General features: G+C 50.9%; 1 protein-coding gene across 24 annotated transcripts in view; it reads right to left on the bottom strand.

Moving 5' to 3' along the window:
• Window positions 1-23,463, bottom strand: part of CUX2 (cut like homeobox 2) — a 322,604-nt gene that overhangs the window by 250,798 nt on the left and 48,343 nt on the right. For 4 of the 24 annotated variants that reach the window (XM_054238869.2, XM_078337281.1, XM_078337276.1 and 1 more), the window contains exon 1: window positions 793-959. The exons of 17 other annotated variants lie outside the window; for them this stretch is intronic. The gene's annotated coding sequence lies outside the window, so the exon portion shown is untranslated. Of the gene's footprint in view, window positions 1-792; window positions 960-1,025; window positions 1,271-1,429; window positions 1,570-23,463 lie in introns of those variants that run through there. 3 more of the 24 variants (XM_054238865.2, XM_054238863.2, XM_078337279.1) reach the window with 3 other exon arrangements.

Genomic DNA, 23,463 nt, shown 5'->3' with positions numbered 1-23,463 from the left:
CCGAGGCAAGAGGCTGGGAGTCTACAGTGACCTCCTTGGTGGCATGCTGAGCTGCCCAGGAGGGCTCTGCTGGGAACTCCCCCATGCAAGATGGAAGCACCCCACATGTGTGTGCATATGCAATGCATGCAACATGTGCTCACACACATGCTTACACATGTGCTCCAGCACTGAGCACTGCTCACGCCCTCCTGTGCAAGGTGTGCTCAGTCCACACGTTCTCATATGCAGCACACACATGCAATTACATGCACACAACTCACTCTGCCACGTGACACCTTCCTCCATGCAAGCTCACATGTTCAAATGATACAATCCACACACACAGTGTGTGCACACTCACGCTTACTCACATACACATGCATACCCCTCTGACTTACACACATGGGTGTCTGCACCCACAAAGACCCACCAGTCACACACCCACGTGTCTCCCTAAGATGTACACACACATCCACACAGACACAGAGGGCCAAGACCCACATCCAGCCACACCCATGGCCACCTCTGACAACAAAGACACACACACAACTCATGAGTGCCCACAGAGACAGGCAGAGATCCACGCTCAATCTCACGCGTGGATGGCTCTCACAGCCACCATGCACACAGAGAAAGACACATGGAAAGCCACACATGCCACGCATACATCGGGCTGGACACACACATGGGCACAAGGACACATGGGCACAAGGACACATGGGCACAAGGACACACACACATACACAGTCACAGCTTCCTGCTCTTACATCCCCCAAGTCCTCTGAACCCCTGGTGGGCCCTCACACTCACCCTGGCAGCTCCTGCTCCCTCTCCGGAGCCGTCCAAGGCTCCCAGAAGTGTCCAGACACAGACCCACTCCGAGGGCCCGTCAGCAGCACCACCGGCAAATAAAAAGCAAATGTGCAAAAATAAAAGCGAAAGGCTGCGATAAAGCCGTTCCCTTCCCACAGGACTCTGAGCTGACGCAGGTTCTGCTCTGCAATAAACATTTTCATTCTAATTTTAAAAGACATTAGCATTACCTCTTTGGCTCTCGATCGAGCCAGACGGTACCTCGCCTCCTAGCTGCCCATTGGCCTCACTGGGCATGGAGGGGACAGAGGGTCACTCTGCATGATGGGCCCTGACCCAGGCCACCTGGGTCTGATTTGACACCACCTCTGCAGGATGGGCTCCAGTTTTGGTGCCCGATAAACCCGATAGGTTATCAGAGAGACTGGGAGCCCCAAATCCGGCAGAGACATCCCCCAACTTCCCTTGAGACTCTGTCTCGCCCCACCCAGGATCCCTGCAGGTCCACTCCTGTTCTCCCATGAGAGCACTATACATGAGGAAGGTGGCTTTCAAATGGCAGGTCTGCCCCCAGGAAATAGAGGGCCACCCCCACCTCCCCACAACTTGCCCTGCCTGCAAACCCAAGTCTCACCTCATACCTCCCAGCAGTGACCCAACCTGGCTTTCCGGGCTTGGCAAGGAATGAAGGAAGAAGAGAAACCACATAATGGTTTAAGAAAGCAGCGAGCTATTTTTACGAGCTCTGAGGCCTAGACCCGAAAATGCAGCACTGCCTCCAGCCTCAGCCTCAGCCTCAGCCTCAGCTTCTGCCACTCCCTGCTCACCCAGGAGGTCCCAGGCACTCTGCACAGTGATTTGCACAAAGCCCACCTCCGAGCCTGTGGCCAGGACGTTTCCTCCACTTTGAACACACGTGCCTGCCTCTGCTGGAGCTGGACCTGGTCGCCCTTCAGGTCTGAGCTTCCAGTCACTTCCTTCCACACTGCTGAGCATCTGGGATCCCGTATTGAGTGGGGCAGTGCAGTTCCTGCCTTCACTGAGCATAGGATGCAGGCGGCCTCCTCCGGGAGGCTTCCTCGGCCTTCCAGGCTATACTGAGCACCTCTTTTCACTTGGAGGCCTCCTGGCTCCTGCTCAGGGACGGCTCTTCTCAGGCTGGCTCTATGTGCTGTGCTCCTGGCTGTCCCTGTCTGCGGTGCTCCCCCTTTCCCTGGCACCAAGCATGGAGTGAGCCCCACGGGTGGCTACTTAGTGCATGAATACATGAATACCCACCCAGCTCATGCCAGCTGAGGCCAAGTCCTTCCAGCGTGGCTCACTGCCTTCCTCCTCTGGACTCATGAAGAGAAAGGGAATCAGAACAAGTGAGTCCTTGCTAGAGAGAGGGAGGTGACACTGGCTCCCTGCTCCTGTGAGAGCTGCTCTGGGGCTGGAGGTATAGGCCCCCTTCAGCCCTTCCCCACTGTTAACATGTCACCACATTGTCAAATGGGGCTGTGCAGTCCCTGAGCATCAAGATGTGAGATGGAAAGAAGAAATGCAGGCAAGGCAGCTCACAGCAGCCTGGGCAGGCTCCCTCCAGAGACACGAGTCTACGTTGAAAGGTCCCTCCTTGGCCTGCACCCAGAAGCCCTGATGCCAAGGCCGATGACTGCAGCAGCTCCTCCCGGTCTCCCCACTCTGTTCTTTTTTCCTCTGAGATGGAGTCTCACTCTGTCACCCAGGCTGGAGTGCAGTGGCATGACTTCGGCCCACTGCAACCTCCACCTTCTGGGTTTAAGCAATTCTCCTGCCTCAGCTTCCTGAGTACCTGGGATTACAGGTGCCCACCACCATGCCCGGCTAATTTTTAAATTTTTAGTAGAGACGGAGTTTTACCATGTTGGCCAGGCTGGTCTCAAACTCCTGACCTCAAGTGACCCATCCACCTTGGCCTCCCAAAGTGCTAGGATTACAGGAGCCACTGTGTCTAGCCCCCGACTGCTATAACCCCCATGACCTTCCTCTCCGTGGTGGCCTGAGACTTCCTTGTGAAAGGTAAGTGGATCCTGTCACTGTTGTCCCCAGCTTCCACCCTTCAATTGTCTTCCTGTAGCTCTTAGAATTAAATACCCCAAATCCTTACTCTGAGCCTCAGAGAAAAGTCCGAACTCCATGCAGTGGCCTGGGGACCTTGTCTGATCTGACATTCAGCAACTACTCCAAGCTCACCTCAATCCCAGCAAAATGACTCACACGCCCGGAGCCTGGGTTCTCTGCGCCAATGCCCACGCTGTTCCTGGTGCCCGATGCTGTTCCCAGGTATAAGATAGCCACCCCGATCCCCTACCTGGCAAACTCACTGCAGTCTCTTCGTGGCTCCTCCCTGGCTCCTGACTGAATGCCTGCTGAGCTGGACCCGCTGCTGTGGGAAAATGCCAGCTTGTGCAGTCATGGGTGGTCTTCTCACCACGATGACCCCTCTGAGAGCAGGAGCCCATCTTATTTATCTAGGAGCTCCCTAGCTCTGGCCCAGGGTAGGCACATGAATATGTGTCAGTTATTGCTGCTGTGATTAATATCATTTTAAGCTCCCTTTGCTGCTGGTGCCTTGCTCTCAGCTCACATATTCACATATTAGTTTGCTGCTAATAAATAAAGCCCAAAAGAAAGACCCCAGCTCCTCTGCTTCCTTCCCACCTCCCCATGATGCCGTCTGGAGATGGAGGGCTTGGGGACAAGCAGGTGAATGGCATGTCATTTCCTAAAACACTTCCCAAAATTTAACAGGAAGCAGTGGGAGCTGGGGTTTGTCACCCGAAGACAGGCATCTGAGGACCTGAGCGCAGAACAATGTGGGTCTTCATTCCAAGTCACACCTAGTGGTCTCAGGTAACACACACACATTCAAGGGCCCCACTTCACCTTCATGGGTGTATCTGGACCAGAGCGCCCATCAGAAGCATGAGAAGGGATCAGGAAGGGTGCCCAGTGCAGAACGGCCAGGGGTGCCGGGTTCTGTTCAATGTGTTGGCAAGGCTCTGCTTTTAGGATTTCATTCTTTTTATCTTGACAACAGTGACTCACCCTCTGAAGCCAAGATCTTAGCTGCCCCCCCAACTACTTTTATTTATTTATTTATTTATTTTTTGAGATGGAGTCTCACTGTCACCCAGGCTGAAGTGCAGTATTGCGATCTCAGCTCACTGCAACCTCCCAGGTTCAAGAGATTCTCCTACCTCAGCCTCTTGAGTAGTTGGGATTACAGGCACATGCCACCATGCCCAGCTAATTTTCGTATTTTCAGTAGAGATGGGGTTTCACCATGCTGGTCTCGAACTCCTGATCTCAAGTGATCCTCCTGCCTTGGCCTCCCAAAGTGCTGGGATTATACATCCCCAACTTATTCACGCCAGATCTCCTGAGCAGTTCCAGCTCCACTCACAAACCCACCCCACAGCTGAGCTGGCCTTGCTTTCTGGAGGTAAAGAGGAGGCTGGAGGCACCACTGAGCTGGAAAGTGGGGATGTGAAGCATCAGAGAAGAGGGACAGATCATGGTTACGCTGTGGGGCCTCAGGGAAGTGACTTTGCCTCTGTGAGCCTCAGTTTCCTCTTCTGGAAAATGGGTGTAAGTGATAAAAGCTCCTGAGATTTCACATGGGGAGCACCCAGCACAGGACCTGGGCTCCCACACTGCTCCATGGTGGCTGTGATGATAATTTGGGTAAACCTAACTGGCTTCTGGGAGAATAAAAAGAAACATGAGGGGTCGGGGGATAGAACAGCCCGGGGTAGATAAAGAACCTCAGCCCAGGCAGGTAGGGAACTTGAGCCCACCATGGTCTGATTCTCACTCACCCCCACCAGAGGGCTCCATTTGTACTCTCTGAGCTGTTGCAAGAATGTGGACCAGGCTCTGGTGATGACAACTACTCTGAGCACCAGGCAGCTCTTGGTTCTCCCTGCTGATGGGGGGCTCAGTGGCCAACTTAATCCTGGAAGCATCACTCATCCACGAGCCACTGGCTGAGCCCCTGGCACTCCCTCTTGTCCCAGCATCACCGCTGACCCTCTCAGCCTTGGAGCCCTCACTTTAGGAGGCTCATACTCACACAGGGGCCTGGGCTCCGGGGGCAGCTCATGGCTCCTGCATGGAGCAGATGCATGAGAGCAACCACCGTCTGCAGGGACTCACGTCCAGCATTTCCTGACCCTGCACGGCACCCAGCATGGTCGCCATTCTGGCTTTGGGACATTGAAAGGGGTGACAGTGTCCGAAGCAGACAAATGGAGGCTGGGAGTTTCCTTTTATGTTATAGAGAAAAAGTCGTGATGGTAGTAATGCTAATACTGATCAATACAATTTGAATAAGAACAGCTGTCACTCTCACAGAGTCCTCCACCTGCACCCGCTCCTCCACCCTCATGGCAGCCCTGGGGGCGGGGGGGGGGGGACACCATTATGCTTACTTTACAAACGAGGAAACTGAGACTTAACACGGTGAAGTCATTTCCCTCCTTACCTCATTAGACCAGGAAACAAAGACTCAGAGAAGGGAGGCCACTTGGCTAAGAACACAGTAGGTAACAGACAGGAATTTGACCATCCTTTTTGTTTTTTGAGATAGGGTCTCACTCTGTGGCCTATGCTGGAGGGCAGTGGTGCAATCACAGCTCACTGCAGCCTCAACCTCCTGCGATCACGCAATCCACCCACCTCAGTCTCCTGAGTAGTGGGGAATAGAGGTGTGTGCCACCCCGCCTGGCTAACTTTTGCATTTTTTTGTAGAGATGGGGTTTTACCATGTTGCCCGGGCTAACCTTGAACTCCTGAGCTCAAGTAATCTACCTGCCTCTGTCTCCTAAAGTTCTGGGTCACAGGTGGGAGCCACCATGCCTGGCCACCTTCATGCTCTTAACCACAGCTGTTCCCACCCCAGGAAAACGCATGGCTAGCCATTCAATAAACAGCATAAGAAATGCTATGGGGTATCTGGTGCTGGGCAGACTGAGTTGAAGGCGATGAGTCCCTGGGTGCTTGCGGCTGACCCTCTAAACAGGGGGAGGCAGACACTGAAGGCTGCAGGACTCCCACAGTGATGACAGCGAGATAGGGGCCAGGGGACAATTCTGTTACCAAGCTAGTCTATCTTCTTGCAGAGATCAAGAGCGCCTCCCCGGTTAAATAAGACAGCCTTCAGGCTGCAAAAAACTTCCAGGCCGATGAGCAAGACAGACAGGCATTGACCAGTATCATATAAATCGCTTCCTTGCTTAAAAGGTGGGTGCAGCAGCTGCGGTGGCTCACGCCTGTCTTCTCAGCACTTGGGGAGGCTGAGATGGAAAGATCACTTGAGCCCAGGAGTAGGAGACCAGCCTGGGCAGTGAGACCCCCATCATTCCCCAGCCAAAAAAAAAAAATAGCCAGGAATGGTGGCACACGCCTGTAGTCCCAGATACTGGGGAGGCTGAGGTGGGATCCTTTGAGCCTAAGGGGTTGAGGCTGCAGTGAGCCAGGATTGCACCACTGCATTTAGCCAGGGCAATGGAGTAAGACCCTGTTTCAAAGAAAAAAGGGGGATGCCACCAAAGGCCACCAAAGGCCACCAAAAGTGCTGTTGCAGCCAGGGCACATCGGGAAGACACAGGTCCCTGATCCCAGTCCCCAAGCTCAGGTGACAGCAGAAGTTACTTACCTGGCAGGAAAACCAGGCCCCCAGCATGACCTCTGCCCCCCTCTGCCCCCCTCTGCCCGCTCCCAGTCCCTGTCCACTTCTCCTGCCCTTCCGCCACAGTGAGGCAGTCAGTGCTGCTCACACCAGGCCCAGCCACAGCCTCTGTTCTCCTCCTTCATGCGGCTCTTGGGTGATCGATTCCACCATGGGAACAGCCAGGATAATTTTTGCTTAGCTTCAAATACCTGGTTCTCATGAATTCCTCGACCAGAAGGTTATAAAGCTTCCTCTAAAATGTGGGGGAAAGATTTAAGCCTGCTTATGGTTAATAATACACTGTCCCCTGTCCGTCAAACTGCCTGCCTGCTATTGAAAGTTCACTATTAGATACTTATTTAAACAGCCTCGCAAGGCTTCCGAAGAAGTGCAGTTATGCATTTTTCCCCTCCTTGCTGGTGCAGACGACTATAGATAAACATCAATTCGCTCCTGCGGATCACAGCCACAGTAAATAAATTTTTCAGGAAGCCTGAGATCTGCACAAAGGCTCCGCCAAGCTCCCATTTCACACTACATCAATGTTTGGCCTCCAAGATATAAAAGCTCTGAGGTGTCCGTCACCAGGGCAAAATTATCAATTGTCAAGTCACTTTTAAAAGAGAAAGAAGACAGAGGCTTTCAGGGAGCCATTTCATCCTGCAGCCGAAAATAAAAGGAAGAGCGACAGGCGCTTCACCCACAAACCAACCACCGGGACTTCCCCCGAAAAGCTCAGGTGTTCATCCTCCCCACCCCTGTTAAATTTCTAGCCCCAGCCCTGCTGCCATGGGTGAGCTGAAGCAGTCAGTTCAGCTTGGAGCAGCCGGTTCCAGCTGAGTTCAGTGACTTCAGTGACTCAGGCATTGTGTTATTTTTACTTTCTCAAAGTGGGGTTTTTTTTTCCCCCACTACTTTTAGAAGTGGCAGACGAGGCTTGTCTATTATAAAATATTTGTTGCAAACACACGCACTCACTTGCTCACCGCCCCACACACAGTTCCCGTCTGTGTAAAAATCTCAAGTGTGAGGGGCAGGAGACGCAGGAGCTAAGACACCCTCCTGGGCGAGCTGGTGTTTGCGAACACTCAGCACAGTTTTGTTGGAGTGGGGGTCATCTAATCTGGGAACCTAAAGCAGGTGTCATTTTCCAGATGGGGAAACCGAGGCAGAGGGGAGCCTGAGGGAGACATGGAGGTAAATGTACCTGCATTTGAATCTCAGCTCCACTACGTTCTGACTACGTGGCCTTGGGCAGGAAACTTAAATCTGTCGGAGCGTGGCTGGGCGCAGTGGCTCACGCCTGCAGTCCCAGCACATTGCGAGGCCAAATCAGGTGGATTTAATCAGTTATATTAAGATGATAGCATAATGGATTATGGTGGGCCCTAAATCTAGTGACTCTCAGGCTGGGTGCGGTGGCTCAGCCTGTAATCCCAGCACTTTGGGAGGCCAAGGCGGGTGGATCACGAGGTCAAGAGATCGAGACCATCCTGGTCAACATGGTGAACCCCCGTCTCTACTAAAAATACAAAAAATTAGCTGGGCATGGTGGCGTGTGCCTGTAATCCCAGCTACTCGGGAGGCTGAGGCAGGAGATTGCCTGAACCCAGGAGGCGGAGGTTGCAGTGAACCAAGATCGCGTCATTGCACTCCAGCCTGGGTAACAAGAGAGAAACTCCATCTCAAAAAAAAAAAGAAGAGACAGATGCAATGACAAGACAGTCATGTAGTGATGGAGGCAAGACCAGAGTGACACAGCTACAAGCCAGGGAATGCCAGTCAGGGCCGGCGGCCACCAGAAGCTGGGGGAGGTGAGGAAGGACCTCCCCTCGAGTCCGCCGAGGGAGCACAGCTCTGCAGACACCTTGATCTCGGACTTCTGGCCTCCAGAACCACAAGAGGACAAATTTCTACTGTTTAAAGTCCCCTTAGTCGGTGGTGATTTGTTACAAGGGTCCTCAGAAAGGAATACAGGCTGGGCACAGTGGCTCACACCTGTAACCCCAGAACTTTGGGAGGCTGGGGCAGGCAGATCACCTGAGGTCAGGAGTTCAAGATCAGCCCGACCAACATGGAGAAACCCCATCTCTACTAAAAATACAAAATTAGCCGGGCTTGGTGGCGCATGCCTGTAATCCCAGCTCTGGGAGGTGGAGGTTGCAGTGAGCCGAGATGGTACCATTGTACTCCAGCCTGGGCAACAAGAGTGAAACTCTGTATCAAAAAAAAAAAAAAAAAAAAAAAAAAGAAATATGGTGTTCTATAAAAAGTGCCTAAGTAGGCCCCATCAGCTGGGCAACTGGGATGAGGTGGCCCAAACCTGTACCCCTCGATGGCCTGATCGAGTTTCTTTCTTTTCTCAGGGGCTGCACAGGGAGGAGTGAAGGCTGCCCAGTTGCACTTGACCTCACCCAGTGGTGACCCCAGCTGTGCCTCCTCCAGGTCTTTGTGGAAAGGGCATGGCTGAGTCAGGAAATCTACCCCGGCAGCTTTGGAGCTGCGGATCTCACTTCCCTCCGCAAACAGGAAAAATGAGGCCAACCTTCCGGGGCCAAGTCCGAGATTGTCTTTTACCAAGTCCATGGCACTGGCTGGAGTGGGCATGCTCACTCCTTTAGCCACCTTTTGGGTGAGTCCAATGGGTGACCCCTCACACATGGTACACATGGATATACAAACTGAGGCTGAGAGTGGCTGAAGTTCCTCACCCAAGGTCCCATGTAGTGTGGATGCAGCACAACCGGGCACAAACTCTACTCTGTCAGATTTCACTCCCCAATGTCCTTAACCCAGAAGATCCAGGAGGTAATACACAGGGGAGCCTCAGCACACAGAACGTGCTCCATCAATGCTGGCTTGTGCTTGCTTAGAACCTGCTGTTTGGTGATGGCATTGCTTCTCAGCACCTCTCCTGTTTTTTACAATGAGGAGAGAGAGAGAGAGAAGCAGCATCTCCATTTAGCTAATGGGTGGTGGCACATTTGAAAAACCACCAGACAAAATAAGGGAGTTTGCATATCCTTTGGGTGGGGTTTAGGATTTTTTGTGGTTCACTGCAAGGCATGGGCTTAGGGGAGGATATCATTTGACCTTCACCGAGGGAAAAGATGCTGAGAGATGGGGGAGGTGGAAATCACCCGTCTTACAGATGAGACGGTGGAATAGAGAGGTAAAGGGATTGCAGGCTGGGCAAAGCAGCTCACGCCTGTAATCCCAACACTTTGGGAGGCTGAGGCGGGTGAATCACCTGAGATCAGGAGTTTGCGACCAGCCTGACCAACATGGTGAAACCCCATCTCTACTAAAAATACAAAAATTAGCCAGGTGTGGTGGTGCATGCCTGTAATTTCAGCTACTCAGGAGGCTAAGGCAGGAGAATCACTTGAACCCAAGAGGCAGAGGTTACAGTGAGCCGAGATCAAGCCACTGGACTCCAGAGCCAGAGACTCCATCTCAAAAAAAAAAAAAAAAAAAGAGGTAAAGGGTTTGGCCGCCTTTCTGGCCAGCCCAGAACCTAAGACAAACCTTGCTCACCTGAGATGCTCCCTTATCTGGCCCCATGGAGAGCTCATCAATTGGCACTGACAAATGTCCCGAACTGGTCATTCCTATCCAAGCCCATTCTCACAGCTCTGCTCCAGGACTGGGGATGGCTTACCAAGATGCTGCAGCTGCCTCCTCCCTGGCCTCCCTGCTTCCACTTGGAGCTCACGTCTGCTGCCCTCCACTCCACAGGACGGCCAGAGGCACCTTCCTCACATGAAGCCCTGCATCGCTCCTCTGCCCCAAACCCTCCATGGCTCCCATCACCCTCAAAATGAAGTCCAAACCCCTTATCTGGCCATGAGCCCCCCCAAAAGGCCTCCAGACTGCTTTGTGCTATTTTAACAGAAGAGGAGACACAGGGCCACAGTGACTAGGTTCTGCTTTTTGCCTGTTTAATGCTAAGCATGAATGCTCTAGTTACAGTTCCCCAAAAGCACCTGCACTCTCTGACCTCTGAGCCTTTGTACCTGCTGTTCCCTCTCTCTAGAATGCCTTTCCCTCTACTTCCTCCCATTAACCTAGGAATGCCCAGTCATCTTTCAGCTCTGAGCTTCGATGCTGCCTCCTGCAGAGGGCTTTCCAGGCCCTCTGGGTCTATTTCAACACATGCCGTCCTGCTCAGGAAACCGACAGCCAAGCAGAACTTGGGTCCAGGAAAGCCCAGGCCTGGAGGTAACAGACGGAGGGTAACTGAGGTGAAGGCTTTGCTCAGCTCAGCTCAGAGCCCCGGGCCTCAGGGCAGACAGACCAGGGTTCCCAATTACAGGCCTCAGACACTGCCAGCATTTTTTGTCCCCTAGAGTGTATTACTGAATATGTTTTCTTATTTAATTCCCATTACTCCCCCCATTTCTCAGATGGGGAAACTGAGGCTTGAAGAGAAATCGGTTGCCTAAGGCCACAGAGTTTGGTGATCCGCAGAGCAAAGGCTCGATCCACTGCTGCTGCTCTTGGTCTCCAGGGCCTGTGCCCTTGATCACTGTCACAGGGCAGAAGATGCTGTGAGAACAGCAACTGCACAGGACAAATCAAAGGGACCGTGATCATTACCACAGGACGCTGGAGCGAGGGAGGACCGCATCTCCACTCAGCACACCCTGCAAGTCCCTTCGCCCTGTGCCTCAGTCTCTCCACTTGTAAAATGTCATAACACCACTCAACACTGCACACCACTACCCCTGAATAAGGCAAGAGAAGTAGATTGGGGAGGGGTCATAACTCCTGAGGTCAGCAGCTCACTCGGGAGCAGACAAGTGGGAAACCAAAGGCGATTCTCCGCCATCTCTCCCCACTGGAGATCTGTCAGCCTCATCAGACGGGGGTACCTTGGCACCCAGCTGCTCGGTCAGATGAGCTTCCTGCTTCAGCTCAGTCCAAACCACAGGCACTCAGAGTTACACGTCTAGAGGAAAGCAGTCAGGGCTCGGGGCCTGACGCTCCCAGGTCTAAGTCCCATCTCTACCCTTTGCCGGCTGTGTGTCTTCAGACAAGTCCCTTAAATGCTCTGAGCCTTTTCCTTCCCTGAAAAATGGTGACGTTGCCTCCATCTACTCCCCAGGGCTGCTACGAAGACTCAAGTGAACCTCAGTCGTAGAGATTCAGCCAGCTGCATTTTGAATAATTAATGAAGTGCTTTCAGTCCTTCACTCTTTTTTAATTGAACTTTTTATTTTGAGATAATTGTCAATCCACATGCAGAAAGAATACAGAGAGGCCGGGTGTGGTGGCTCATGCCTGGAATCTTAGCGCTTTGGGAGGCTGAGAAGGGAGGATTGCTTGAGGTCAGGAGTTTGAGAAGGAATACAGGGCATCTCTTGCCACCTTCATCCAACTTCCTCCAAGTGTCACATTTTTCAACACTGTGGTTGTAGGACCAGGATACTGACATTGATACAGTCAAGATACAGAGTATTTCATCTCCCCCAGGCCTTCATGTTGCCCTTTGATAAGCATGCCTATTTCTTCCCTGGCCCCATTCCCATTCCATTCTCTGATCTCCAGCCTTGTCTTTTTGAGAATGCTACATAAGTGGAATTCTTCAGTATGTAATCTCTTTTGAAATGGCCTTTTTTCCCTCAGCACGATTCCTTCAGGCTTCATCCAGGTCATCAGTGGAGCAACAGCGTGTTCCTTTTCATTGCTAAGTAGTGATCCATGGGGTGGAGGTGCCACAGTTGAACCACTAGCCTGGCGAAGGACATCTAGTAGGGTGTTCCCACTTTTTGGCAATTCAAGAATAAAGTTGCTGAGAACATTTGTGTGCAGGTTTGGGGGCAAACTTTTCAGTCCTTCATTTTTAAACCCATATGGGCATATAAGTTCATTCATTCAACAGATATCCATCACACACCTACTATGTGAGGTGTTGTTCTAGGCACTGAGGAGACAGCAGACAAAGGCCTCCGTCCTCTTGGATGATACAAGATGAAATGACTGAGCAGACAACTTATGGCTAAGTCCACTCTACAGCCACACATGGAAATGAAAAGCGTTCTCTGATTAATGGTCAAATTAGTAGCTGCTCCGGTGAGCCAAGTTAAGTGCAAAGCACTGGATGTGTTTTCTCAAGGAACAGCATTACATGCCAGTTAAACGCATCACATCACGATGAAGCCGCCAGTTGGCAGGCCAGAAAACTCTGGTGACTTCTTCTTCATAGCATTTATTTTCTTTCTTTCTTTCTCTTTCTTTCAACTCTGGTGACCACTTCATAGCGTTTATTTTCTTTCCCCTTTCTTTCTCTCAGCATTTTCTTTGCTTCCTTCCTTCTTTTCTCTCTTTTGTCTTTCTTTTCTCTCTCTCTCTCTCTCTCTTTCCTTTCTGATGGAGTCCCACTCCGTTTTCCAGGCTGGAGTGCAGTCGAGTGATCTTGGCTCATCGCAACCTCCCACTCCCAGGTTCAAGCAATTCTCCTGCCTCAGCCCCCTGAGTAGCTGGAATTACAGGTGCACACCACCACACCCGGCTAATTTTTTTTTTTTTGTATTTTTAGTGGAAACCAGGTTTCACCATGTTGACCAGGCTGGTCACAAACTCCTGACCTCAAGTGAGCCATCTGCCTTGGCCTCCCAGAGTGCTGGGATTACAGGAATGAGCCACCATGCGAAGCCCACAGCATTTTCCTCAGTAAGTCCCTTGTTATGGTGGAGTAACTTACCATGTCCATTCCCATGTCATAGGCTGTAAAAAGTATGTCACTTGATGGCTCAAATAGCAATGCGTGATGCAAAACAGCAATGCCATGTTTGGACCACTCTCAGATTTTTACACATATCATCAATTTTTTTCTTTTGTAGTGATTGGGTCTCGCTATGTTGCTCTGGCTAGTCTTGAACTCCTGGGCTCAAGTGATCCTCTTACCTTGGCCTCCCAGGTAGCTGGGACTACAGGAATGCACCCCTGCACCCAGCTGTGCCTCGTCACTTTTAATCCTCACAGACCACAAACCATGCCCTGAGATAACTGCTCCACCAGCCCCATTTTACAGAAGAGGAAACTGAGGTTCCAAGATGCTAAACAAGTGGCCAAAGGGTATATGTCTGGGAGGGGCAGGGCCAGGATTTAAACACTCGGAGACAGAGTCGATATGATGAGGAGCCTTCTTCCTCTCCCTGTCTGCATCCAGCTCTGTGATGTTAAGTGTCTTTCACCGGCACTGCACACCTCACTAAAGATCCTGGGTAGCAATTGTTTCTAAGATAAATTGGACAGCTCCTCATTAACTATGAAAGGCTTAAATGCTGATCACTTCAATCAATATGTTCTAAGCTCTCATCATTAGACAAAGAAAGCATCAGGTCAGCCAAACCTGTTTCTTTTGATGAAAATGTTTCCTTCTTTGATGGACCTCAGGCTACACAGTTCCAGTCGCCTGTGAACTAAGTACTTTCTCCATCAGTGACACAATCTTAAGTTCTGAACTCACGTCTGTTGCTCTGGGATACTACGAGTGCCTGCCATGATATCGTAGGAATATTTAATGGCTGAAGTGGCCACTGTCTTTAGCAAGAGCAGAGAGTGTACTCTTTCTGGCTGACAGGTTGGTGGCTGGTGGGGGTAATTACTATGACCACCATCAGAGAGGCCTCAACCTGCCACTGTGTTGCTTCAAGGTTAACTAGAAGGGACCCAGGAATTATGCTCTTGGATCAGACCGGACACAAGGTAGGAGCCTCTGGCTTCTCCATCAGCTACATTTGTTTCTGATCCCTGATCTCACACCCTTCAGGGCATTTCCCAAGCCAACAAGTACAGAAAAGTCTCTCCACCAGCATTCGCTGATGTGACAATAACACGTCAAGCATCTGCCCTGTGTGGGCTTTTGCTGGAAGGTGAGGAGATGGCAGGGAACAAGATCTTTCTGAACTCACACTCCAATGGGGGAGACAGATTCCAACCTTAAAGAAACAACCCAATGCCCAACTACAAATGGAAACAAATGCTGGGAGGGGAACCCAGTACTGCTGATATAAGAATAAAGGGGAAGGATGTGCTGTGGCAAAAATGGTCCCGGAACACTTCTCTAGGGGAGACGGGAACCAAAGGAACCAGGCGGGGAAGAGCATTCTGGGCAGAGGGAAGTAAACTGATTGGAGGATTTCAGAGACCAAAAGTATCTACAGAATTCCTTTGGCCGTATCTCCTTCCACTCTCCCCTTCACTCACTCAGTCCCATTCCCCCTGGCTTCCAGGACGTTCCTTAACCCTTCTGAACACATGCTCACATCAGGGAATGTCCAGAACACCCTTCCCAACCCTCCCCCAGATCTCTGCATGACCTGCTCAGATGGGTGCTGGTAAATGGTTACCAACAGGCTCTCTGAGGAGTAAGCCCTGATTCGTGCCATCTGCCAATTTCCATGGAGTAACTACTTCCACCCTGGCTGATCTCAAGCTTCCCATGGAACGTCACTGAATAAGGGGCTGGGAAGAGATGCACACAGTCAGCTCTCCGGAGCCGGCACGAGCCAACTCCAGCACACCACTGGCTTGCTCGCTCATGTCCTTTAGGCCTTTGACCATCTTCTCATTAGAGAAACCTCTCCTCATTCCCCCCATCAAAAACAGCACTTCCCTCCCCATCCTCTATCCTGCTTTCCTTTCCTTCACCACCTTTATCATCATGATGTTCATTTATTTTTTTCTTTGGTGCCCCAGACTAGAAGGTCAGCTCCACAGAGGCAGGGGATTTTGTCTCCTCTGTCACAGTGCCTGGAACCATGCCTGGCACACAGTAGATGCTCAATAAATATCAAGAGAAAAAAAGAATAATAAGAAGGTCCATGTTGCTACACTGAGGTGAGAAGAGGAGGAATAGGAGAAAGAGGGGTCAAGTCCCTCCAACCCCTGCACCCCGCAGTGGCCTCTCCAGAAGGTGGGCACCCCAGAGCCCGAGTGACAGCAGGCACAGCGGGCTGTCTGCCAGCCTGCCCGCCACGTGGCCCCTCATTATACAGAGCTGCTGCTGCCACAAAACTTTCACAGCCACTCTGATACCAATTTGCTTTTAAAATAGAAGTTTCCTGAGAACCTGCAAATAATTCATCCCTGTGAGTCCTTAAAACGTTCACAGGTATTTAAAATGCTATATAATCAAGTTCGCAGAAATATAAAGTGTACGCGTTAAAATACTTTAATGTTCTAATTAAAACAGGCCACTTGTGCCCCAGCCCTGACTCCTGTTTACTATTTCTGTAATAGCCGGTGGTTTGTTCTAGAAAAAAAAAAAAAAGATTCTTTTTAAATTGGCCTTGAAAAAACAAAGAAGAAAAAAGAGGAAAAAGTTAAAGTTTGCTTTCTCCAGCGGTGCACTGAGGAACTGAAAATCACGCTTTCTAAATATTCACGGTTTGCCAACTGCTAAAGCAGGGGCAGGGGACATTTGGGGTCCTCCACCTGCTTCCCTGGAAACAGATGGTACTTGGGCAGGAATGGGAGGAAGGAGGGGCTGAAATCCTTTATGTCTCAGGGCTCAGAGAATGCCCACCAGCCCAGGCCCCACTAACCACTCCACTACTGCTGATTCAGTCTTCACCGCTGTAGGCCAGAAGGAAAATCATATTTATTTGTAAGGTTTAAGAAGACAAGTCAGGGCTCTATCCGCCTCTGGTCTCTGACAAGCACAGCTGTGATGCCTCTGCATATGCTGTTCCCTCGCACTTCCCCATGTACACTTCTACACATCCTTCTGTCCTCAGCTCCAGCGTCACCTCCTCAGGGAAGTCCTCCCTGACTACCTCCACCCTAGAGCTCAGGGAGATGGCTCTGCTGTCTACTCTCACCACCCTCTCTGCCAAGGGCTGGCCTGTCTTCTGCCCCCTTCAAAGTGACCTTGAACAAGCATGTTCTCTGGGTCAAAACTGGGCTGCCCTTTGGATGGCAGCCCATGAGCAGTTGCCTGGCCTCTTCTCCCTAGTTCCCTGCCAGCCCCAAGGTTCACAACTACAGACTCCCGTGCATCCCTCTCAGAGTTCTCAGTGCCATCTGGCATGTTCTATTACCTGCGAGTTTGCTCAGTGGGCGTTCCCTTCACTGGGCTATATTCTCCATAGAATCAGAGACACAGCAGGTTCCCACTCAATGGCTCAGGAAGCAGCCTCTTAACTCCCTCCTCAGCCTCTGTCCTTTTGTGCCTAAGTGACTTATATCTGGCTCATTCATTCATTCATTCAGCAACACCCACCCCATCACCACAGACCCAATTTGTGTTGACTCCCGGATGGTACCCCAAGATGCATCGACTCTGGGGCCCTCCAGCTCCACTCACCCCAAAGGACTCCTCTTCTTTTCGCATCTGTCTCTGGTCCCATCAACAATGAGGCCCTGGACCTTGGACCCCAGCCCCAGGCTCCAATATCTGTCCCCTCCATGGTCTCCTGGGCCTGTTAATCCCTGGCCTTTGAATCCTTTTCCTGGAAGGCGTCTCATACCCACACCTCCTTCCCCTGCCCTCCCCCAGTTCTGGGTGACCTCGACGGTCGCCCAGCATGGTAGCTGCTCTCTGGCTGGTGGCCCTGCTCATCTCTCTCCTAAGCTGGTCCTGCGGTTCTTGGCTAGGGTTGACTGTGACCCCCGATGGACATTCGGCAATGTCTGGAGACATTTTTGGTTGGTATAAGTTAGCAGGGGAGGCAACTGCCACTTAGAAGGGAGTGACCAGAAAGGCTGCTAAGCACCCTACAAGGCACAGGGTGGCCCCTACCACGAAATGGCCCCAAATGTCAACAGTGTGGCGCTGAGAAACCTTGTGACAGAAGACGCTTTCCAGCACAGCTGGGAACATCTCCTCCCTCCTGCTCAGATGCCCTCCATGGCTCCCCATGGCCCACCAGGCTACATAGCAACCCCTCTTCGTGACAGCCAGGCTCCTGCAGTCTCCCAGCCTACCTTCCACACTGCCCACCCTTCCCAGACAAGCCGCACCAGCCTGCTCAGGGCCCCAGAGCGTGGCCAGGCCTTCCCCTCTCCGGGCTTTTGCTCATGCTGTGCTCTGCACTGGGGCACCTGCCTCCTCCACCTCCCGGTGAGTCTTCCAGGTTTCAGGGCTGGTTTCAAAGCTGCCTCCTCTTTCCCAGCTCCCGGGCTGGTCTCTCCTCTGTTTCTAGACCCTGGGCTTCGGTGTCCCTGAGGCGACCTGTCACTCCAGTCTCACCCGGGTCACTGCTGTTTATTGATTTTCTCAGACACTTTGGGACACTTGCCCAGCACGGTCCTTGGCACACAGTAGGCATTCAAGAGACATGAAATTAATTCAAATCCCTCTTCCCACTAAAGTTGCAAATCCAGAAAACTGCTGGAATCAAACCAATTCAGGCTGCCAGCCTTGTATTTGGACTGACTCTAATTCCTTTATAAATACTGTATTCCTTCCAATATATTGTGATTTTCCACTTTCTCCCTTCTCTCTCTCTCCCCCTCATCTCAGCTGAAGAAGCCCGAATTGCTCTGTCCACAACTTGAGCAGATACAACACTGAGATGCTCTCAAAACCACCTGCTGTCCCCACACAGACACCCCTAACCTTCCCAGGGACATTCCTGTCCTTTTGTAGCAGATTGATTTAAAACAGCAAAATAATACATTCTCCGTGCTGGAAACTAAAATCCTCCTTAAAAAAGCCAAACACAAAAATCGCCTATGATCTCCACTACCCCAAGGAAGAGCAAAACAGGCACCCGGAGGTTACAGCCTCCATACTTCTGGCCTGCCCACTCTCAGGCAAAGTGGTCTTACAGTTTTGGAAAAAAAACAGGACACAGTCAGCAGCAGGCGGAAGCTCATGGAAGACACTAAAAGGTCCAGAGGGAACAGAACAGCACCTGCTCGTCTTCTGCCCTGTCTCGGGTTCCGCAGTGGACAGCGGCTGGTCAGCACTGCAGCACCAGTGCCAACTGCATCCAGCAATCACCCCTTATTCTCATTTGGGGGTCACCTCCTCACCCCATCCTAACCCCTCCCAATTGTCACGAACATCTGTCACACTTTATGGCCAGTCAGAATCAGAATCTCCTTCTTATGGGTGGAGAAGCCCCTCCTTACATGAGTCTTGGTAGGGGCTGAGTCAGTTTCTGTTGTTTGCAATTAAGAGTCCTGGGTGAGCTTCCTCCCTGACTCTAGGGGTGAGGCTAGATCTCAGTCCCCTGGCCAGGGGAGGTTCTGCTTCCTTAATTCACAGAAACTACACTATTCATGCCGCTAGGCAGTGGTTTCATCCATAGAGCAATGGGCTAGGGATGCTTCCCTAGGACAGTAAACATCCATTGGTCTTCCCCTCCTAAACAGAAACTTCCCATACTTTAAAAAAACTAAAAACAAAAAAATAAAATGAACTTTGTGTAGAAGAATTTGAGACACCCCTTGAGAAAGCTGGAATCCCAGGGCGGGTGTTTGTAAACCTCGGCTGGACACTCTGAGTGGACAACAGCAGGGGCAAACAGAAAGATCAATGCTCCCACCGCTGCAGTAGCCAATCCGAAACGGTGACAGCATGACAAGGGCTTGGTCCCTGGGTCCCAGATACAAACTCCACTTTCCAGAAACGCTCCCATTACTGGCCCCTAGGATTCATTGTACCCACAGCTATAAGGGCTCCTGTGTGTTGAAGAATCACTGTTTCAGCAGCTGTACTACAAAGCTGACATTCACACACTGACTTCACAGTAACTCTATGATGGCTATTATCAGCAGCATCTCCACTCTATAGATGAGGAAACTGAAGCTCAAGAAAGCTTAATAGCAGTAATATCAGTAAGAATAACAACTCACGCTTGTTGAGTGCTTATTATTACCAGGAAGCACCTATGTTATACTGACTTATTTCGCTCATTTTCACAGATATTCACCGAGCACCTACTCTATGCCAAGTGCTGTTTTATGTGCTAGGAAAACAGCAGTGAGCAAAACACACAAAATCCTTGTCCTTCTAGAGCTGACATTTTATTTTTTGAGAACCAGGGTCTCACTCTGTCACTCAGGTTGGAATGCAGTGATGTGATCACAACTCACTGCAGCCTCAGAGTTCTGGGCTGAGTGATCCTCCTGCCTCAGCCTCCCGAGTAGCTAGGACTATGACTGTACATCACCACGTCTGGCTTTTTTTTTTTTTTTTTAACAGATGGGGTCTTCCTACATTGCCCAGGCTGCTCTCGAACTCTGGTTTCAAGCAATCCTCCCATCTTGACTTCCCAAAGTGCTGGGATTACAGGCATAAGCCATCACTCCTGGCCCTAGAACTGACATTTTAATGGGAGAAATCAGCAAACAAGGTAAATGGGTGAAATATAAATGTTCAATCATGTTAAGTGCTAAGGAAGAAAAAAATGCAGCAGGGAAGGGAAGTGAGGGCTGTGTGTGTGGGTGTGTGTAGGTGTGTAAGGGTATGTGTATTGAGGTGTGTGTAGGGGTGTGTAGTTGTGTGTAGGTGTGTAGGGGTATGTGTGTATAGGGGTGTGTGTAGGAGTATGTGTACAGGGGTAAGTGTAGGTGTGTGTGTAGATGTGTAGGGGTGTGTGTAGGAGTATGTGTACGGGTGTGTAGGTGTGTGTGTAGGCGTGTGTGTATAGAGGTGTGTGTAGGGGTGTGTAGTTGTGTGTAGGTGTGTAGGGGTATGTGTGTATAGGGGTGTGTGTAGGAGTATGTGTACAGGGGTAAGTGTAGGTGTGTAGGGGTGTGTGTAGGAGTATGTGTACGGGTGTGTAGGTGTGTGTGTAGGCGTGTGTGTATAGAGGTGTGTGTAGGGGTGTGTAGTTGTGTGTAGGGGTGTGTGTAGGAGTATGTGTACAGGGGTATGTGTATGGGTGTGTAGGTATGTCTGCAGGGCTGTGTGTGTGTAGGGGTGTGTGTGTGTGTGTGTGTGTGCTATTGGATTTTAGTCAGGGTGGCCAGAGAAAGCCTCTCTGTGAAGGGAACTTCTGAAAGACCCCCAGCCAGAGTGAAGGAGCAGGGCAGGCTGCTGTGAGCTGCCGTAAGCAGAGCGAAGAGCCAGTGCAAAGGCCTGAGGTGGGAAAGTGCTCAGTCTGTTCAAGAAACAAGAGAGCCAGAGAGTATTATCATCCCCAGATGAGAAATTGAGGCCCAGAGAACAAAAGTGACTTGCTCAAGGTCACACAGCAAGCAAGTGGGTATGCCAGGACTAGAACCCAGGACTTCTGACATTAGGCCAGAGGGTATTTTTCCACTGCCATCTCTCAGCAAGCAATTCCTGCATGCCCTGCCTGAATTAAGATGATTGTGGCCATCTGCTTGTCACCAGGGAACGCTGTGAAGTGAGGCATCCTCCCACCCAGTCCCAAAGCCACACCTGGAACACCCCACGTGGACAGCCACGCAAAGCAAGCTGGACACACGCACACAGGTGTGCGCACAGGCTGTTCTGCGCTGGACAAAGCAGGAGGGAGAACAGCGTTGCTGAGGGATGTGCAAAGATTAAGCTAATAAATAAAGCTGTCCAATCGATGATTCTTAGAGCAGAGCACTGGGGAATGAGAAATCACTACTCGTGCCGGGGAAAATCTTGCTCTTCTAAGTCCCACCAAGTCTACAACCTTAACCAACAGCAACAAGAAGATAAGCCAAGCTGGGAAGCAACGGAGGGTCAGGGCCTGGGAAGGAGCTGGAGCGACCAGGTAGGGCTGTGTGACTGCAGGCAAGTGACTTCCCCTGTCTGGTCCTCAGCTGTAAAATGGGGCAACAAAACCAGCCTTCGCTCAGAATGCCACCACAGGTCCATGCTGCTGTGTGTCACAGATAGTGTAGACAATTTCGACTAGCTAATACTCACCTGTAGCATAAACTCAGAGGCTACCAGAGAAGGTAAATCCCCCACCCAACCCCAAGTACCCCTTCCAAGGGGCGACCACCGCTGGGAGTTCTTAGCAGTCCTTCTGGAAAGTCTTAGACCAAAAATTATTCTAACCTGCTTGTACGTGCAAATGACAATTTGTCTGAGGCCAACAGTTTGTAAAAGGCAGTGAGGCGGGAAGCTCCAACATCTGTCTGACCCCAGAGCCCAAGTCTGCAAGCTCTGGGCCACCAGGTCCCAATTGTCCCCAGTCTACAGACAAGTAATGCCTTAGCCCCCATGGGGCCAGGCCACAATAGGCTTAATAGGCCTTGTTAGGCTGGTCTGGGACCCAGGTGATCCCATGTACTGTTTCCTCTTCCTCAGCCACCTGGCCCCTGGCCAGAATGATTGAATCTATCCCCTTCCCCTGGTTAAGCCACCATCATCACTCACCAGATGGCTACAGCAGACCCCTCGAGGGTCTCCCAGCCCACCCTCCTCTGAGTGACCTTTTCCATCGCCAAACTCAAGCCACCCCCCTGTTCACAACCTGTCCATGGATCCCTTTTGCATTGTAGAGAAAACCCAAACTCCTTCTCTGACTTTTTATTTTTAGAGACAGGATCCTTCTTTGTCACCCAGGCTAGAGTGCAGTGGTGTGATCATAGCTCCCTGCAGCCTCAAATTCCCAGGCTCAAGTGATCCTCCCGCCTCAGCCTCCTGAGTAGCTGGGGCCACAGGTGCATACCACCATATCCAGCTAATTTTTTTAAAGCTTTATGTAGAGATGGGGGGCGGGTCTCACTATGTTGGCCAGGCTGGTCTTGAACTCCTGACTTCAAGTGATCCTCCGCAGCCTCCCAAAGTTCTAGGATTACAGGCATAAGTCTCTGCACCTGGCCACCAACACCTGAAATGAGATGCTCTTGTTCCTTTCTCCAGTAAGTTCCTCTCTATTTCTTCCCAACGCTCAGCATGCCTTGTGATTGGACACTTTGTCCTTTCTTTCCTGCCTGGTTCCTCTCACCAGAAAGGAAGCTCTACAAGGGCAGGACCCTAGTGTCTCTCAATGTTGGCTTCTCCCCAACTTCTAGGCCGGTGCTGGGCACAGTGTGGGCTCAACTGGTTGTTGAATGAATAAATACAATGACCAGAAGCAACACCCCACTGCTCCACAATCAGCCACCTACAAATTCAATGTACTCATCTGCTGATTTCTATACCATTGTTTTGAAAATCTCCAAGGACAGGGATGGAAACCCCAGGTGCCCCCAGAGCTGAAATGCCTTTGCCACCCTTGGATACCACCTGGACTCCCTTTGTTTCCTCTCTTCTTTCTTGTTGTTACATTAAGCAAAAATTTCTTCATTGGCAAATAAATGCTTTTCCCATCAATAACCACGGAAGACTAAATCAAAACTTTAGCTGCTGTTCTTATCTCTTAAACAGACCCATGGATTTCCCAACTAATCAGAAGATGAATCAAACGCTGCCATTTGAGGTGGGAGATAATCTGGTCAATTTCTTCTCGGAGGAGGGATCTGGGTGGAAATTTGCGTATGGCCCCCAAAAAACAAACAGTCTTGTAAATAAAGCCGGCCTCCATCCTGTCTCCACAATGCAACTCTTATTGAGTGAGTCAGGTGTTTGGCTGATTAAAAATTGATCCATTTCAAAATCTAATCAACAGAATAGGATTCTTTCATACGTTATCAAGAGAGCTGCTGACATCGAAAACCAAACCTGTTATTAACCCATGAACTCCAGTGACCTGCTCCTCACTGCTCCAAGGGACCGTAAATTATTCAGTGGTCCAAGACCAGGGCTGGTGAGTCTGATGGATTTAGGCCATCAGTCCAGGGGGGCAGCAGTCCAGGGGGTTCAGGTCGATGGCATGGCTGTGCCAGTCCCCAGAGGCTGAGGTTCAAGACACTCGGGGTCTGCGAGTCATGACTGTGAATACATTACCCACGTCTGCCTGGGCCCTGCCACACGGCTGCGCCTTTCAAGGAAAGGCCTCTTTCAACTCCCTGAGCAGGGCAGGCAAAGGCTGGCCCCGGCCTTGCAGGGGCTGCAAGGTTGGGGAGCGCTATTTGGAATTCCCAAGTTAATAAATTATTTCCCTTGAACTACAGCAAAGGAA

The sequence above is a fragment of the Callithrix jacchus genome, chromosome 9 (assembly GCF_049354715.1).
Source record: "Callithrix jacchus isolate 240 chromosome 9, calJac240_pri, whole genome shotgun sequence".
Classification (NCBI taxonomy): domain Eukaryota; kingdom Metazoa; phylum Chordata; class Mammalia; order Primates; family Cebidae; genus Callithrix; species Callithrix jacchus.
This window is presented reverse-complemented; position numbering and strand designations above follow the sequence as displayed.